The 19982-nt window shown below is 31.2% G+C and overlaps 1 protein-coding gene across 8 annotated transcripts in view; it reads right to left on the bottom strand.

The window, feature by feature from the left end:
• Klc (kinesin light chain) overlaps positions 1–19982 on the bottom strand; it is a 156002-nt gene that overhangs the window by 78760 nt on the left and 57260 nt on the right. The gene's annotated exons all lie outside the window — the stretch shown is intronic.

Raw genomic sequence — 19982 nt, 5'->3', positions numbered from 1 at the left:
TCAACGTCATAATTTGAGATTTAAGATCACTCGAATTGATCGACATTTAACCACTTATTAATTTCATCTTCATTATACTTACATTTCGTTCAATCTCTTTGTTCTTTCTAATTCGTTCTGATTTACAAAGTTCGACACACAGATAAAAGTATTTGCACAGTGGCACAATTCGAATAATCAGAATTCTACCGTATTTACCACAGTTTATGAAACAACAAAGCTTTCACTTCCTCATTATCTGCGTATCCGCTCGAACAGAGCTTTTAATTTCCATCACGTTCATAGCTAGAGTTAACCGTTTTAATGCATTTGGCCTAGTTATGCCATATTTTGACATTCTAAATGTCTTTCTTTCCGTTATTAATCATTTATAACTCTTAACATAAAATCTGAGACGTGATTATCACCTTTCATTTGCAATATTCAAAGACAAATGCCCAATTAATAAAAGTATTAATTTCAGTATAACATTATGCAAAAAAAGTTTCAAATTTTGTTAGTGATAATAATCTTCTCATTAAATGCATAAAATTTATATGCGATCACATTTTGTAGAGGGAGATTTTAAAAGAAGATTAAGTTAAATAATAATTATTTTCAGTATGAATAAAAATTAGAATATTAGTCATTGAATCTTAATGTCCGTAATATGAATATTATTTAATCCAATTTCAATATAATATGCATTCAGACTAAACAAATGTGTAACTGGGAAAATTGCGCCGATTGTACTGCTGGATTCAGAATTGCTGGAGACCTCCGAGTTTTAGAAATACGTTGTATCTGTGAAACACAATAAATGAAATGCCATTAAACAAAGTATAACGGCACCTAAATCATTTTTAAAAGTCCTCTTTTGCCCTCTTCCTCACTAATCTTTATCTGCCATTAGCTTCCTCATGTTCTAGTCATTTGAAGAGATATTTCTTTTATAACTCCAGTTTCAGAGCCTGCCCAATCTGAATATATTCCCGCGGGCACGCAAAAGACGTTTAACAAGAAACAATAACTTGTAAACAAAACTTCGTGATTTTCCAAAATACTGAAAAGAATGACCAAAGATATTTTGTACAAAAGTGAACCACATCTTTAGAAAGCATCATCATATACTTTCTGAATGAAACATTCACTTTTAACTATATTTCCAAATTCGTGACAATTATTAATAAAAAAACTTTGATTTGTTCCATATCACAAATAAGAATAAAGGCAATGGTACTACAATCAGTTTTCGAAAAAAAAAAAAAAATCTAAATCAAGTTAGCAAGCCTGAAAAAATGCTGAAACTGTTTAGAGAGAAATCTACCCAAAATAATAAAGGTGAACAAATCTCTTCACGTCAAAATTCGGATTCTGAGGCGCTCCTTAAATTATTACTGACTAGCGTATCTAAGGATGTTACCGCTTTAACGACATAAAATGCCAGTTATTAAATTAGGCTCAGGAACTCTATCTTACATTATCAAATCAATACGGATAAATTTCTTAAATACTCTATATTTTACAAAACTTCTCAAACAATTTAAAATTAGATAAAAAAGCAACCTGTTTTTGACGTAGGTTTTGAATAAAAGAATTATCGATTCAAAAGGCATCAAACACAACAAACAAACAAAGAGAAACAAAGGTTCCTCTTCTTCGAGAATCAAAAAAAATTTCGTTTGTCAATCGATAGAGTTTTGTTCAAAATCCGCATCAAATTAAATTTGCTTCTCCCCCCCCCCCAATTTTAGATTTTAAACTAGCGAGTTTCTCTTTTAGTTGGAATCTCATAACAATACTATTTCCTAAGAAGTTCCAATAACCCTCTTTCCCAAAGTCGAGAACTTACCGACAAGAAAGTTCGCCTGCAAATAAATAAATCCATTAAAAATTCCACCACTCAATAACCTGGAACACTGTCCGGACACCATATGGGAAAACAAATATCATGAGAGGATAAAAAGACAAGCAAACCTCGTGCCAGTATTTTCCAGAATGTGAAACGTGATGTAGCGAAGAATCGTTAGATATTTTTTATTAGCCGCAAAAAGTTCTCAATATTTTATAGCTGCATAGTTACTCATTTAAAATTTATTATTAACAAATTTTAAATTAACAAATTGTAAATTTTACACATTTACAATTTGATAATTGTTAATAATTACACTTTTTTATTATTTTTATTATAACACTTCATTCATTAGCATTCTTCTCTCTCTTCCTCTCCCCCCTCTGCCAGCAACAATACGCCTCTAGACCGCAATAAGTAGCAATTATAAGCAAGTAGGTGCTATGCTGAAATGTTTGGGAAGCATTGCTGTATGCTTTGCTCGGAATTCAAACCCATTAATGATCTAAAACTGTGAACTATTGGTGATTCTCGTAGGACTTTGTTCCCGGCGGTTAAGAGCCTGCTGCAGTACATTTTCGCTAATCCTCTCGTGTGAAAGGTAAATATGAACTCAATGCCAAAGAAATCTTAAATCTTAATCGAAGCCATCCTTCGCTTAAGCAGATAGTTCCATCGTACTTTGACATAATTAGGTGCACTATTACATCTGACAAAAGCCCAAATTCACTAGCGTGATGGTCAATCTCTGCAACAACTATTTCGACCAGGATGCATGCTTTTTAACCAATAATCTAACATATGTGAAAGGCCTAGAAGTTATTAACAACATAAGATTACACACGAAAAATTTACTTTAACGGCTTTTTTCCTTCTTTTCCCAACTGAAACGCACAACTTTTATTTACATTTAGCCTGTTCTACAAAGCAGGTCACGAAATTACATCCTACACAGTTATTGATGGTATTAATGGTTTGAATAACATACTTCCGTACAAAACTCCATTTAAAAAAAAAAAAAAAAGCAGCTTGCTATAGCCTATGCCCATAAATAAACTAACGCAGTTCGCTTTTGAAATATTAACCGCAGAAGTTTCGAAACAATGGAGCATTCTACCGCCATGAATTGGTTCAATTTTCACCTCTACTCGCGTTCGGCTTTCACTCGATCTCTGTTATCGGGAATTCGGATTCAAGGTAAAGTCACGGAATTGAGTCATATTGAAAGAATCTAGAAGACAAAAAGGCCTATTGTCTTTCCTATCAAACATCTAACGACCTGGTATGCCTTAGCGTTATCTACCCTTTCTTAGAAATAAAACCTGATATAGTAATGTCTATAAAGAAATAAAAAGTAACCATGCGTAATGTTGCAGCAAAGTGCCTAAGCCAACTGGCATATCATGTCAAACTGCAGTTCAAAGGCTTGACACTGCTGTGCCTAATTGTTAAATTAAAGGCATTTAAACTGCCTTAGCGATTAAATTTAATGAGGCCAATGTACACTTTAGATGACTACGCAGGAAAATTTGATATTTAGAAGTTTGCTTTTTTAATGGATTCTAGCAAAGCACACGAGAACTTGGGAAAGGAAGTCCTAGTGATGGATTTTTTAAGATAAACTGATTCGAAATTACGTTGTCCATGAACCATGGAAATTCCCATGAGGCATTTGAAAGTATTTAAAGAACAAATAAATCAAGATCAACCCTCAATCACAAATTAAAAGAATTTTTAAATGATTTTGTTAAAAAAATACATATTTTTTATTAAAAAGAATAACATGATACACAAATAAACTTTGATAAATCGAAATTGAAGGTAACACAAAGTTTCAAGAAATCAAAAATTTCAACTTACTGACAAAAGTTTACGTCATTTTAAATTCTACATTTTTCATTCATTTCGCTATATGAAAGATCTAATGTACACTCTTGCATTTTTTTTTTTTTTTTTTTTTTTTTTGGAATACATTATATATGAATGACAGCTGTAATCAATCTCAATCTAATATTATGTAAAGAATAAAATACATTTTTCTAAAATAAATTCTCTTTTAGAGACTAAACACGTATCGCTACTGCATTTTAAAAAAGATGAACGAAATAATATTGCTTTACATATTATTTAGAGCAAGATATTTTGAAATAATTTATTAAACGTAAAGACGCTGTATAATAAAATTACAAAATTCCCTTTTGACCTCTTTTCCCAGTTTTCCTCTAAAACGAATAAAATTGCACATTCTTCCAAATTCTACGACACTTAACTCAAGAGTCATTTAAATTATATGCTAATTTTTCATGTGACTTTTTTCCCATGAATATAAATATCAACTTACTGAAAATTAACCCTTATGAATAGTAAGCTATCTTTTAAGAAATTTGCTAACACAAAAAGCTTAAACAATCCCAAATAAAAGATAAATACATTTTTAAATAACTATCCTCTTACAAATGGCAATAAGATAAATATGAAAATATACAAATACCGCATGCAAACACGCACCGGAAATAAAAGCCAATGCAGCATCACAGCAACTATAATAATTGAAACAGCCTGATGACAAAGCAAATACAAATTATTATTTAGAAGTTTCTAAAAACGCTAGTTCGTGCTGCATAAGAACTTAAGGTCAAAAATTAAAAAAGAACGGATTTAAAACTAAAATGACTTCAAGACACTTCCATAATTTGAACTTCCTTTTTCCAAAATGTCAATTAGTTAAATACAACTGCAAGTTGATAGATCTTTCTTAGAAAGATTTTAAATGATTTCAGATCAGGAAATGATTTTTCTGTTGAGTTATTTGTAAAAGAGTGTATGGTCGAGAAAAACACTAACGGAAGATACAAAATACTTCTTTTTACACTTTAAGAAAAACAATGTTGGCCAAATACAAAAAAGACTAACTCCACTAAGAAAGTAAAAACTGCTTTTCCATTTCGGGCAAGGCCCGGCTAAATCTATATGGTGCCCTAGAGCAACATTCTTTCAGGCCCTAAATATCTAACTCCTTAGATTGTATAAAAATTAAATAAAAATACAGCACTTTTCTTGATTAATAGTTTCACAAGTACGGGAAATAGGTTATTTAAAAGGCATTTAATTTTTCCTTAAATATGAAGTGCTAACAATTATAGATTAAGTTTCTATTACTGGATTTTGATACAAAATTTGATTACACAGCGGTTTCACAGGCTTTATAAATCTGACCCCGGGAATCAAGCCTTCTAATTTAAGCCTAAAAAAACTAATCAAACTTGATTTGACACCGAAAAATGGTTTTTCCGAAAACCCCAGTCAATACCTCTTCGAAAGTTTTTCACGAAAACACCCCTCCCTCTAAGCCGAGAATGCTTAGCCAAAATCGAGTAAAAAAGGGAAGCAACGAAGGAAACCATAGAAGCTTCCCTTATACCAAGCATACATAATTTTCGCACACAAATTTGTAATTATATACATAATTTCTTTGTCGCACACAGCACCGCCCCAACAACGAATGAGTAGTTAAAACCATTGAATACTAGTAGTCTGACCTAGTTTGAGTTCGATCCTCGGCGAACGAGAATAATTTTCGTGATTCTTCCCATGTGTAACGTGAATACGAGCGAATTCCCCTTTGAAAGTCATCCCTCATCTTAGGCAGATAGCCTTTGTTGCTTTGCCATATTAAAATAACTTAATGTACACAGCGCCAAAAACTAGGAAAAAAAAAAAAAAAAAAACAATGAAGTTTGATATTTCAATGACTTTGCCGAGAGAAACTCTATTTTATATATTTGATTTGGATATATACGAGGGCTATCCAGAAAGTAGATTACGTTTTGGAATAAAAAAATAAACAAAGTATAGGAAACAAATTTTATTATATACAGATGAAAGCCACACTCAAATACTACTTTTCTACATAGTCACCATACAAATTAAGGCATTTATCGTAGCGATGTACGAGCTTGGAAATTCCTTCGTCGAAAAATTCGGCCGCCTGCGCCTTCAACCACTTCGTTACCTCTTCTTGCTTTTCGCTGATGATTTCGTGCAACAAACTTCGCGAAATTTGTGGAAAACTCAAAGAAAGTTCCGTTATTGTGAAATTTCGATTTTCACGGACTTTAGCATCGACTTTTTCGAGAAGTTCGGCGGTCACTATGCTGGGTCTCCCACTTCGATCTTCGTCGTGAACATTGGTTCGGCCATTTTGAAATCTTATGACCCACTGACGCACTCCACCTTCAGTGATAATGTTGTCCCCATACACTTCACGAAGCTGCCGATAGATTTCTATCAGTTTACAGTTTTTTGCAGTCAGAAACCTTATTACTGAGCGCACCTCGCAGCTCGCGGGATTTTCAATTAACGCAGACATTTCAAACCGTCACAGTATCTGAACGGAGCACAGCACGAACCTCTCACTAGCACGGCTAGATGCAGACTGAGCTGCGCAACGCTCTGACCCCAAGATGGCCGCGCTAGCCCCGCCCCTAGCGGACACAGACGGAAACGTAATCTACTTCCTGGATGGCCCTCGTATATATAATTTATACATCCAAATCAATTTTTCCACCTAGTTTAAAATAATTTCCTTTTTTGAGAAATATTTAAAATTGTATATTAAACATAAAAGCATTAAATGATAGAAGAAAAGAGAAAAATTTTGTTCATCGGATAAATTTTATACATTAAAAAAATCATACGAGGAAAAATGCATGTTCATAACATAGTAACTGCAGAGCTATCTCAAAACCGAAAACATTAATCACGCAAAGCAAATAAAGAATTCTGTTGGGAACATCTTGAGACGATTTTCGCAATCACACTTTTAAACCTGCTGTATAAATTTGAACCAATTTTGATTTAACATCCTTGTTTTCATTCTTCTTCTGGCAACAGACTTTCAATATTTCGACATAATTCACATAACCTTCAAGGTAACAAGACTGCAAATACTTCAAAGTAATGCGCATCATTTTGAAGGTTAAAAGTAGATAATCTTCCGTTTTTATTTGAAGTTTTCTTATGAAAAACTCACTATAAGTAAATAAAACATTTCAAAATCTTAATTTCTCACCGGCTACAATTCACAGCGAAACAGGTTTCCTGATATCAAACTGTCCTCCAGTTTTGGTTTTACGTATATGTAAAATAAACGCAAACCCCACAGAAATGCATCATAAAAGGTATTCTGAAGAAACCACTTTGTATCTGACAACATACAATCAATTGAAAATATCGTTAGTAATTTACAGACTTTTCTCTTTATTTATGTAGAATTTCAATTTAAAAAAATTCGATTATGAGAATCTTCAGAAGATTTATCAAAGAAGGCACGGATCCTTCCTTAATAAATCTCGAAATGCTCAGATCTAATGTTTATCATTATTGAAATTAATGCTAAATAAAAGCCTGGCTGTTGCTGCTATAAAGGCCATATCCAAATCGACTAGTCCATGAAGAATCGTGGGTGAAAGAAATGGTTGTATTTGTCTTTTATCACAGACTATGAAAACAATGGTTAACGGCGTGATGTTTTTCACCAAAACCATTGAAATACTGATCGAAACACACTGCATTTGAAATACTGGGCGGTATCTAATAAGGTCTTTCCTCCTCATCAATAACATGAGATGACTTTCAGACCGACGAATTTTAGATACCTTCACTCGGCACACATACGGCGGTCTCGAAAGTCCTGGAATTTTAACCATCCAAAACATAAATGCTATTATAGCTGATCACAGCCAGGGGGCAGTAAGAAGTTCAATTTTCGAAGTTATTCGAACTTAGTTTGGTTTGTACCTCTTGTCTCGACAATTTGCATTATAAATAACACATAGGCAAAATAACAAACTAACACATGGAAGGTTAACTGATACATAGAAACTACACATGAATCTGTAAATATGATTACAATACTTTAGATTAACGGTTCCTTTAAGTTTTAACGTAAAAGATAAAAGACTTATTTTAATTTGACCTGCATTTTGTCTGACGATTAACTAGAAACCAATGAATTCCCATCATTGGTTTGTAGTTAATCACCATGGATTACAATATGAGAAATGCTGCTTTACACGATTTACTTATATACATTTTAAAATTAGTGAAAAGTTACTGTATAATTTCAAAATAATCCTATATTTTTATACATTCGAATGCATTATTTACCTTTAAACTAATGCGAAGACTTTGTTGGTGCGTTGCTGGAATAATACTTTTAATCAGTTAAAAAAACATTACTTCTTACTCAGCCGAGCATATCATACAGTATGGATCAGCATACCAATAAACAGCTATTGTAAACAAACTGATAGCCGAAGCTAAATGCACACTACCTTTTGAAACGTGAACAGAGTTAATATGACCAGTCAATACTGAAACGATAAAGACCATGAAATCACAGACGAAAAAAACTTGACTTGTTTTATAATCATGACAAAGTTCTGAGAGACCTTAACAGGTGAGTTGACGAAGGCACTTATAAAAGAAACTGTCTCGTATTTATATTATACACAGGGTAAGCCCCAAGAACTCTAATCAACCAATCCAATCAAATAATCCCTGAGAACAGAATTGTTTAAATGATTTAAAATAATTAAATTGTTTAAATAATGCTTAGCAATGATGAAAAATAAAATGTTTTTGCATTACCTAACATTTTTATATAATACATTTGAATTACATATACTTTTAATTAAAAGATATCTATTTAGGGAAAAAATAGTGTTAGTTTGTTAATATTTTGGAATATAATTCTTAATTAATTGTTAATATTTTCGAATTCTAAATTTATATACGCAGATTATAAAAACTGTGAAAAATCGTCGCATTATAAAAATTGTGTTTGCGAAAATCGTCCGAAGGGAAAGATGCTCCCAGAAGACTACTATTTGCTTTTTCATGATAAATATTTTCTGTTTTGGCGTAAATCTTTGCAGTCTCTATTTATAAAGATTCAATTTCCTTCGTAAATTCCTAATTAATTAATTATATTTTTGCTAAATGCATGGTGTAACTGGTAATTCTTTACAAGTGGAAATACTTCCCCTTTTTTAAAATCCGGTTTTATATTGTACATTCCTAATTAATTATATTTTTGTTAAATGCATGGTGTAACTGGTAATTCTTTACAAGTGGAAATACTTCCCCTTTTTTAAAATCCGGTTTTATATTGTACAAGACGGAATTTTTATTAACCATATCACCGAAAGTGGTTTACCTATATCGAAAAACCAAACTATAATAAATACTTTTTAACACCTCATCTAACTCGCATACCTAAAACTGCGTTATACTTCAGTTGCAGCATTCTTCGTTTCAACTCGGTGTTTTTGAATGATCATCAAGCTATATCTAACATTATAACTAATGCATTGTTCTTAGAATTTATTTTTAAACCAGAAAACATGCAAGAAGGTAGTAATTAGTAAAATAAAACCAAAATACGACTACAAAATTAGAACCTTATAAATCCTTGATCTTCTAATCAGAAAAATCCGTCACTGGATTGAAAGAATTTCTATTTTTTAAACCTGCAAACAAAACAAAAGTACGCGCATACTACATAAAAATGTGCATTAAAAATAAAACAGGTCAATAACATCGTTTGTGGTATTAGTGATTTTTCTTTCCCTCTATCATTCTCTCCAACCCCTCCCTTCGACTTTCATTCGCTTGCTTATTCGACAGTTCATACGCTTCGCCGGGTGCAGTGATGTTTCCCTTCATGCTCGGAAGGAATTTCGAAGGAGGATGAAGTTAAGAAAACCAGTGGAGCATGTTCGGACTCGTTATGAGCCACATACAGGAAGGAAAATGACGACATATAAGGCCAGCAAATGGGAAATTAAAATGAATTTCAAATAACATAAAAGGGGCGAAATGAAAAAAAAGAAATACATTTTTAAAATTCATTCAATACATTCAATGAAAGCATATTGTATGTATAAACGTTCAGAATTTTTGTCTACGCATTTCAGCTTTCAAATTTTCGATTAAGTAATACAAGCCCACAACATACTTTAAGTCACAATGGGAAGTTTATACGATTTTCAATAACATAAAACTCCCAATTATTATTGGATTACGCATATGATAATATGCAAGTACTAATTTCATCTTAACATTAAGCATAATTCTAATCAGAAAACCAAACAAGGTTCATGAATAAAATTCATAAATAATACATTTACCAAGGGAATATATTTACTATGACCGCATATAATAACTTGCTGCAATCGTCTGCAAATGAGCAGCAAAATCATGTCATCACGCTTTAAAAAAAATTAAAAAAATCAAATTACTTTTAAAAACCGGATCTTTATTAGCAAGAACGCCAGAGGAAATGAAGATGATCTGATTAAACTTAGATCATAGACAACCAATTAAAACTTGTTGAGGGCCCTAAAAACCATAAAGAATACATTAGAGAAGCAAATTTGAAACTTCTTTTATAACTGCTTTTAGAATTTAATCCACGATTGTTAGGAGTAGCTTATCACCTTACTCAAATATCAATGACCATACTTTTATGTATACATTGTAATACAATTTATTTTTTTAAATGATTTGACAAGTTGTTTAACTTGAACAGTAAGGTTTGCCGAAATTTCTTATTGCCCATTTTAAATCCATTTCTATGTTGTTATCTTTGGAATATTTGACAACTTCGCATTATCTATCTTCCAGATTTTCATCTCACGATCTTCTTGCGAAAAGGTTTTTCACTCAAGTAATGTCATATATTACGCTTTGCCTATTTTCTCAGAAGTCGGTTTTATTCTTTCAGAAGTAATTTCCACAAATCAAATACATCTCTTTCATGTTATGCAGATCACATTGAAATGCACACAATTCGTACTTCAATTCTGGCTGACACCAGTTACTGTATTTAAAAGAATTAATAATATGTTCAAAAATGGATGAAATGTTTTAAAATCTCGAAACTGACAATTAATATCTGAACTCAATTTTTCAAAACAATCAGCTTCGAGTAATAAGTACACCATAATACAATGGAGCACATCGCCTTTGACTGTCTCTAACCTACACTAGTGAACTGGATTTTTTAATTATGACAAAGCACACTTGAACTACCTGCTTAAAAACAGCGGACATCTTCGTGGAGGACTATATACAGAAAAAATGGTTCTCATTCGAGTACACATGCCTTGACAACTGGATAGCAGTTACTATTAAAGCAAAGAATTACAACTGATTGGATTCAGGCCCTACAATGATAGATTTCAGGATGGGAGCAAAATATGAGAACGAAATAAGAATGTTTAAGATCTGTATTTACAAATTGAATTGATTTGATCTACGGTTTGAATCTTTTGGGATGTTGTATGATTTCTTAATTTTTACCTATAGTGCGTCTAATGAGTACTAAGTGTTATGTTTCAGTGAAATCAGATAATTCAGTTCCAGGCGCAAGTTTTAAAAAAAAAAATCCCCATTCGATATCACTTCTTTAAGTAATAAGCAATAAATCGATTGAAATCGATGACCAAAATGAATAAAATTTACAATTATTGCAATACGCTTTTTATTACGGTGTAATATCTGCAGACATCTTCCCAACACATCCATAATAAAGAATATCGGAAGTGAAATATGAACTATATAAATCATCTGATATGGCTTTAATTATTTGTTCATTATTCAAACAAAAAACAAAATGGTATAATCTGTAGCATGATAAATAAAGCATGATTTCAAGCCAATTAATTCACTTAATAAGAAGGATCAAGTCAACGAATGAAAATAGTAAAAAGTTAAAAACCTCCTCCTTTTTACATTAGGGGGGGGAAGAATTTTGGATTCTATTATCTATTTTTTTTATGACAGAAGACAATCCTATCAAGTCTGAGAATAACTTTCAGAAGACCTTCCCCTCTGAGTCACACTTAGGTTCACCAACACATCAGCGAAAGTCAAAACAAGCTCGTTCACACTCTGAAAGGCTACAAAAAAAGAAAGGCACATAATCAAGCATACGTAAACATTGATTAGGCCTCTTATCAAGCAAATGATCCAAAACGATGAATCAAATGACCCACGACAAAATAAATATTCATAAACTAAAGAAAATTAAACTTTTTGATAAACGAAACGATTTTAATTTTTCTACTAATTAATTGGAATTCTAACATATCTAAAAAAGTTATTGCAAATACTATTTTTAACCAAATTAGTAGATATTAAAAAATTTACACTGAAATAGAAACACAAAAAGAAGAAATTCTAATTCTCATCAAAATTTTAAAAGAAAATGAAATTCCTTTTAAATTCATTTATAGTATATTAAAGAAATCAAATATGAAGTAGTCTACATCCCATAAAACTTTTTAAAAGTATGAATTTTCTATCTGAAAGCTCCAAAAGAGAAGGATAATTATATATATATATAATTACTTTATTCTGTTACTAAGTCTTATATATATTCAAAGTCGTCATGAGAAGCCAATGACGAGAAGACTTTTTACTTTTCTAACATAGTTTCTACTTCCTTTTTCAACATTTTTTTGTAATTGTACATTACAAAATTTAAAAACTAAAATCCAACTTTATAGATTTTTTACTCATATCTACAAAACAATTATTAAAAACTGTTTCATCACTTTTGAAGGAACTTTTTGAGTCTTTTTTAAGGATTAATTAATTTTTAAAATTTAATTAAACTTTTACAATAAATAATATTATTTATTCCCATTTTTGTTTTATAAGAGTAAGAATTTATTTAAATTTCATTCAATTAATATGCAATCTTTTTCTTTGACTAGAAACTTTTAAATATTTCAAAAATAAACTTTCATTGAAATATTAAAAAGTTTTTCTTTTGACTTCAAAATTACATATTTCCTATAAGATTTTAGCCTTTTGAGCGATTACTTTCTGGCCAAGGATTTTTAGTTTCGCCAATGAAGTCAAAATGGCAAACCTGCACATCACTTTATGTTTGGCATCTCATAGTTTAGACTGGTGTCTAATGACAGTGATCGAAGTTCTTAATTACGTTTAGTGTATTAATTAGGTTTTTTTCAACTATGTTTTATGAATTCATTCACATCTTAATTGATTGGATTATTTGTTTAAAGGCAAATTTTGATTTAAAAATTTTTCACTGAAGTATTTTGTTTCTCACATTCGTTTTCATTCTTTTAATAAAATAGAATTCTCTATATTTAAGGTTATTTTAATTAGAATTTACTTTGTTTTTTTCCTTGCTTTGGCGAAGGGCCAGAATTTTTGGGCGAATATTACAAATAAAATACATTGAAATGGCTCATCGGCTAATTCTGGATACAGAAAAGCAAAGACTTTTGTAGAAGAGAGATTTCAATCAATTTCAATGTTCCTCCTCCCTGAAGAAGTAGCACTGAAGTTGGTTGAATTCCTCTTCTGTTTTTGTTCCTTTTTCTTTAAATTTCATTAATTATTTTAATGGGGTTTGTTTGAAATAGTTTTGGCTTTCACATTTTTTTTAATTCTTTGTTGCATTTATAAGATTATTTGAAATTGATTAATATATGAATTTCAATTTTTGGTCTTTGTAAATAATTAGTTCTAAATTTCTTACTTTATGTCTTTAATTTTTCTGTAGCTTAATGCGCGAAAATACTAGGCATGTTTATATTTGTTTTCGAAAGAGTTGTTTTGTAATTATATATATATATATATATGCATATAAAAAAACAATAATCATCCTTTCAAGTAGTCTTTAAATCTGAAAAAATAGTAACTTTTAACAATTTTTTAATCACTCCAAAGCAATAAATAAATATACACATGTGAAAATATGCGTATATATATATCGGCAGGCAAAACTAAAGTTCGAGGCATAAGAATTATACTAATAATTTAGTGAAATTTTGCGAAAAATTCAAGGTTTACTATTCGCATTGATAAATTCGTGAAATTTCACGGCATAGGAATTCATTAATAACTTCGCAAAAGTTACTCATGTTAGGATTTGCTTTAATATTTCAAAAAAAAGTCTGAAAGGTTTCGGATTTTAAATACATCCAAAGGGGCGCTTTTTAACGTTTTGTGTGTTACCTTTATTTATTAAATATCACATTCTTTGCACTTAAACCATAAAATTCAGTTCAATAGCAATATCGCAAAATAATTTTTAAATGAGCCTATCTTTAGAATTTCTGATACACAGTTCTGCGCGCTGGAGATAAAAAGGTTTTCTTCCCCCCGTTGAGTGTTGCCATTGCTCGCTTTTAAATCGTTGAGTATGTTACTCAAAAATTCGTTAAAGTTTTAATAAACATGAAATTGATAATAAAACAAATTTCAAATTTGGTCTACCACATGCCCATATTCGTAGGAGAATCACGTCATTCGAAATTCGATGGCTCTACCGTTGTTTTATCACAGAGCGAGAAATAGACATACATTTATGCAGATTTTTCATTATTTAATTTCTTCAAATATGATGCAAGACTCTAACATTTGGTGGCAACAGTTTGAAAAGTGAATCGTCGTTTATAATGATTCAACGCAAAATTGCAAAACAAAAACAATAGTCCTTCAGAAAACAAAGCCACTTTGGACTAAAAACAACTACACTAATACAAGGCCAGAAATGTAAATAACTAGTATTTACCTTATTAAATGTTAGTACATGTTTTTTCACCAATACGTTCATTTATACAGTATTCAAATTTTGGTTAATGCATTAAAAATCGATTTTCTTTTTAAATTCTGTTTTGATAACGAATGCTACTACGCATACATACATCCTCTCTCCCTTATTTATCTCTTGCCCGTATTTTTCTTTAACATGTTTTTTAAGTGTGAAAAAAGCACCTTGGCAAATATTACAATTGCTTAAAATGTAAACAATCCAATAAATATAAGAGAAATTAGAACGCAGGGGGATCTATAAATCGCAATTTAATGTATAATTGCTCAGTAAAATAAAAATACGGAAGTTATCAATTTATTAAATTAATAAGATTTAAAGATAGCTTAGCAGATTTGAATAAGATGAAACAGACTTTCTAAAAGCTGGCTCGTACTTATGTTACACATGGGGAAAACCATGAAAACTCCATACAGCCAGCCTGTTCGCCATGTCGAATTAATACTGTTCAGCGTTCTTTAGCTATTCGGCCACCGGCGGGCTTAATAATTAGGAGATTATGACTATTCGGGAACTTGGATTGTCCAGGTTGCTAGATTTAAGAATAACTACAATTTATTTACAAAATAAAATACTGCGAAGTCATATCATAATGATGGTACTACAATTTTTTCGTCAGAATGATTTCATGCACATTTGCGTATATGCTAGCTACATATATTTTGAATTGATTTTTTTAATACAACATAATAACTATCTACTGTGAAGTCATTATTGCGAAATAAATAAATACAAAAATAAAAAACTCTTCATTAACAAACGTATCTGGACATATTATATGGAAGCAGCCAGGGAGAGAAGAAAATAGTATTTATCTGGTGTTGCCATAAACCGATTTAAAATTTCAAAATGAGGCATCTGAAAGGAAAGAAAGATTGATCAGTAAGTAGAGGAACTTAAAGTAAGGAATTTTTTTATGAGTTGGAGAATAATACATCGTGAAATTTAAAAAAATTCTTAATGTTCTTGTATCGAAAACGGATTAATCTGGATTTTCTTCAACTGAAACGGATTCTAGGATTCAGTTCTTTTAGTGTAGTAAAGTAGCCCTAAAAAACTGAGAATTATATAATGGAAAGAGAAAATGTACCAATCTTAGGATTCCACGGCGATTTAGTGGTTTATTCATCAAGCCTAGTAAGGATTGGATTATTTAATCAAAGCACACGAGGGCTGTCTGCCTAAAGGGAGGACTTTCTAAGGGAAACTGACTCGTATACACGTTACACATGGGAAAAACACGAAAACACCCATGCAACCAGCCCATTCGCGGGATTCGAACCTCTGACTAAACTACCAGTGTCCTGCGTCTTTACCGCTCGGCCGCTGGTGGGCTTAAGCCTAGTAAATTGCGACTGAATGCATAGTGATTATCAAATTAACAATCAGTGCAAAAACTTTTCAAGATCACAATATGTTTTTATGTTGGGGGGAGGAGAGATTTGAAAGAAAAACAGAAGTAAAAAATTGCCTAGAATTAAAAAAGTTTAACTTGAAATTACACATTTCTAAAGAAAAATAGCTTGAGTATAAATCCAGTCCCTTAATACACGTTTTAAAACGATTAAAATATTTAAGGAATTATTCAATGAACGAGTCCAAAAGGACAACAGAACTGAAACAAGCATAACACTGTCCATTACGTTAATACTAGCAAATTTTATTTGAAAATACCATTACATGAATATACATTTCAGAAATTAAAATCATCACACTACGAAATGCTCACCACAGTAGAAATGATATTTTATAGTAAAAGAAAAACAAAAAATACATCAAGTGTTTCCCCCCCCCAAATTAAGATTATTATTAATTTAAAGATAAATAAAAGACGTAAGCAAATCGATTTCCTGAAGGAGTCTACCTAATCAAACGAAGTAATCTCAAGATACACAACATTTGATTACATAAATATATTATAAAAGGTACTTTAATGATAAATCCGCTTTTTTGTCTGAATACAACAAATCACATAAGGACAATCTGCCTATGGGAAGAGATGTCTTTATGGAAGCATTTCTAAGGAAAAACGATTCAGAATTTATGTTACACGCGGAAAAAATCATGAAAACACCTCTGCAACGGACCTTTCGAGGGAATTTGAATCTGGGTTGATCTACACAAAGCAAAGTAGTTCTATTCACCCATCAAACGGTGGATCTACAATTATATTAATTAATTTGAAAGTACGTATTATCCTTAAATTAAGGACAATAATACATATTTTCAAATATTTCGCGTTCTTAATCTCATATGATGTGCTATTCTCATCGCGATTTTAATTCAGTTTTAAGATTAAAGTAGCTTTATAAATAACAATATAAGACAAGATTTGTATAAAATTCGCATTTTCTTTGCTCATAAACACAGTTTCTTTAATAGAATGGCTAAAATTCTTCATAATGCAGTTTTTACATACCACGGGCTTCCGAAATAATCGAAAAGGAATAAAAACCTTTAATATGCTTGGTTCAGCTCTAAATGTATACACAGATGAAATTAAATTCAACCAAAGAATAAAACTGATAAATACGTTTAAATTCAGTATTTTGACGAGCATGCAATCAGAACTATTAGAATTTCAAGGTTAATAAAATTTGTAAAATATTCATGTAGAAATTAATTTTGTCTTGTACACACTAATTCGCCGTCTGCCGCTTGAGATCACGACATAATTATGCTCAAATCATAGACCTTAATGTGCCAAAGGTACACAGTAACACTCGTGGAAAATCGCGTCCTGAATCGCAGTTACGGCCTTGATTTTGAAGGTCGAATACCGAAGAAAATTATATATGCATTTTAAAAAGCTGCAATGTATCCATTGCATTTTCGCCAAAATACAATTGAAAGTTTTTCATGCTAATGCTGTAAACCAGGAAAGCCGGGACAAGGGTGTGGCAAGCGAAGGCCCTTGCCTCAGGTGAACGGCTAAAAGAGGCGCCAATTTCATGACGAAATTTTAGAAATAGATTTAAAAAGTAAATGATAATGTTCACTTTCAGTTTTCAAACGCATCGAGGGGAATCGTTTAAAAACGGCTCATTTAAAGCAAAGAAATGTGCGTCAAATTCTCAAACACCTGAGCAATTGCGTGCTTTTTCCCCCCTCCGTAAAAAAAAAAAAAAAAAAAAAAAAAAAAAATTAAAATTTAATTAACTGCTAACGATTAAATATTTAAAAGGAGATAAACAAATCATTATCACTACATTTATATAATTTTTTTATTTAATTTATATAATAAATCACTGCAATCGATTGAAACTAATAATCTCTTTAAGGAAATCAATTAAAATTTTGTATATATCCTCGCTAAATTTCCCATCGAAGAAAAAGAAATGGTAAATAAAGCGCTGAAATCAAAATTTTTAGCTACAAAAACTGCGGGCTTAGCAGAGACGGATTAACCTAATTTCGAATCCCAGCGAATGGGTTGGCTGGTTATGTGTTTTCGCGATTTTCCACTATGTGTAATCTAAATAAGAGCTAGTTTTCCTTAAGTCCTCCACGAAGGCATCCCATTCCTCAGATAAATAGCCTCCGTATGTTTTGTCATACTGAATTAAAGAAAAAAAAACATAATAGATGGAATATCTCAACTCCCTTTTTTTTTACAAAATACGATAGTAAATATGCTGAAAAATGCAAGAATTTAGCTTTAAATATGATTTAAAATGCAAGAATTTAGTTTTAAATATGCTTTAAAGTACAAGAATATAGCTGTAACTAAATACACCAACAGAATACGAAGAGCAGTGGAGAGGGGGGAAATAATCAGACCTGGTTTGGTAGACTTTAGTAAAGTTTATTGAATGTATACATATACAGATACAGTCAATATAATTCCTTATATGGAGAGCGCAGCAGTATTGCTTTTTTCTTCCAAGAATCGTAAAACATTACATAATTCACATAATTTTTTTAAATATGCGAAGAAACATTTCCAATGATATGAATATCTTGAAAAAAGTAAAGACGATTCCTAAGAAAATTAATTAATAACTTAATAATGGATTCATAAATAACGATCATAAATAACGATTCATAAATAACGATCGAAAAATGAAACAGAAATCAGTCTTCACAATGCAATAATGGATACAAGTGCATACTAATTTGAAAGCGAACTTGTAAAATCCAACCTTCATTTCCATTTGCCTTCAATAGAAAGAAGCTCTGTGCGTTCCAAATCGCAACGGTAGAATGCCGTTGCAAGCAAATGCATTAAGGCTCTTTTCCAGTCTCATTTTATATCCTTTACTAGTCCACATTATCCAAGAACGAAAATTCTGTTCTTGAATTAAAAATGCCTATAGCAATGGTCTACCCTGAGGTAACTGCTGCTCCTCCAAATGCCATTTTTAGATTCGTTATTTCATTGCAGTGACCCTAAGCTAAGCTTGAATTTTTCGCAATTATTAAACAGAAGCAACTCAAAAATAATTAGAGAATAAGAAAGAAGCTATCAAGTATATCATAATACATGTATAATGCTAGCTAACTGTGTATAACGTTAGTCTAATTGATCACTCCGGAAAATTCCGGAACAATACAATAAACTACTTCGTAAACAAGCTACATATTTATTAGTCTAATTTTAATCTAATGATAATTGATTTACGACTCCATACAGAAATAAAAGAAATTTTAGCTCAACTGAAAAATATGCCCCCCTCCTAAAATCAATTAACACAGATAAAATTGCTATTAACGACAAATTTGAACACTCCGCAGAAATTAAAATATTCTTATTAGCTGATTTCTGACTTGATTTAACTAGAAGCAAAAAAAAGGGGGGAAGGGGAAAAAATATCTACCTTTTTTAGGCTAGACATCGCCTGCTTCGAGATGTTACCAGAAACGCACATTTGCTGTTTTTATCAAGAAACTGAAATTTGAAGAATTTTAAAACTGTTTAACGCTTTAATCCACCAGTAAAAATTCAGAAAGTGGTCTTTTTCCCCCTATTTTTATTATTATTATTATTATTATTATTATTATTATTATTCTATTAGTTTACCTGAAACTGTAGCTGTTGTATTTATATTTCGGAGGGGGGATTCTTGAACGTATTTACTCGGGTGCACAGAAATAATTTAGTTCGATGTACTAGAATTAACTCGATTGAGTGAGTTAAGAGGTAAATACAATAAATAAACTTCCTTTTTATGCACAGATTTACTCGACACTGATGTAATTCGTCCTACACGGTTGATCACCGTGTATCAGATATTTATTATTTTGGCAGCAGTTACAAAGCAATTAACTGACGCTGTTTAGAAAGTGGCTACATAAAAAAAGACCAGAACAACAAAAACCAGGTTATAGAAACAACGTCATTCTAATAACAAAATTATTTAACCTAAATGCAAAAGATTTCTTTAAAAACAAGTCAAGCACTTGAATCCGATAATTCATCATCAGATTTACTAAAGCTTATTTAATTTGAAAAGTGTAAAAATAATTTAATTGCTCCCTAAATCTTTGCACTGT

The sequence above is a fragment of the Stegodyphus dumicola genome, chromosome 2, assembly GCF_044657685.1.
Source record: "Stegodyphus dumicola isolate Sdum_Otavi_A_Nest chromosome 2, ASM4465768v1".
NCBI classification, from domain to species: domain Eukaryota; kingdom Metazoa; phylum Arthropoda; class Arachnida; order Araneae; family Eresidae; genus Stegodyphus; species Stegodyphus dumicola.
Note: the sequence above shows the minus strand (reverse complement) of the source record. Positions and strands in the feature narration are given on the sequence as shown.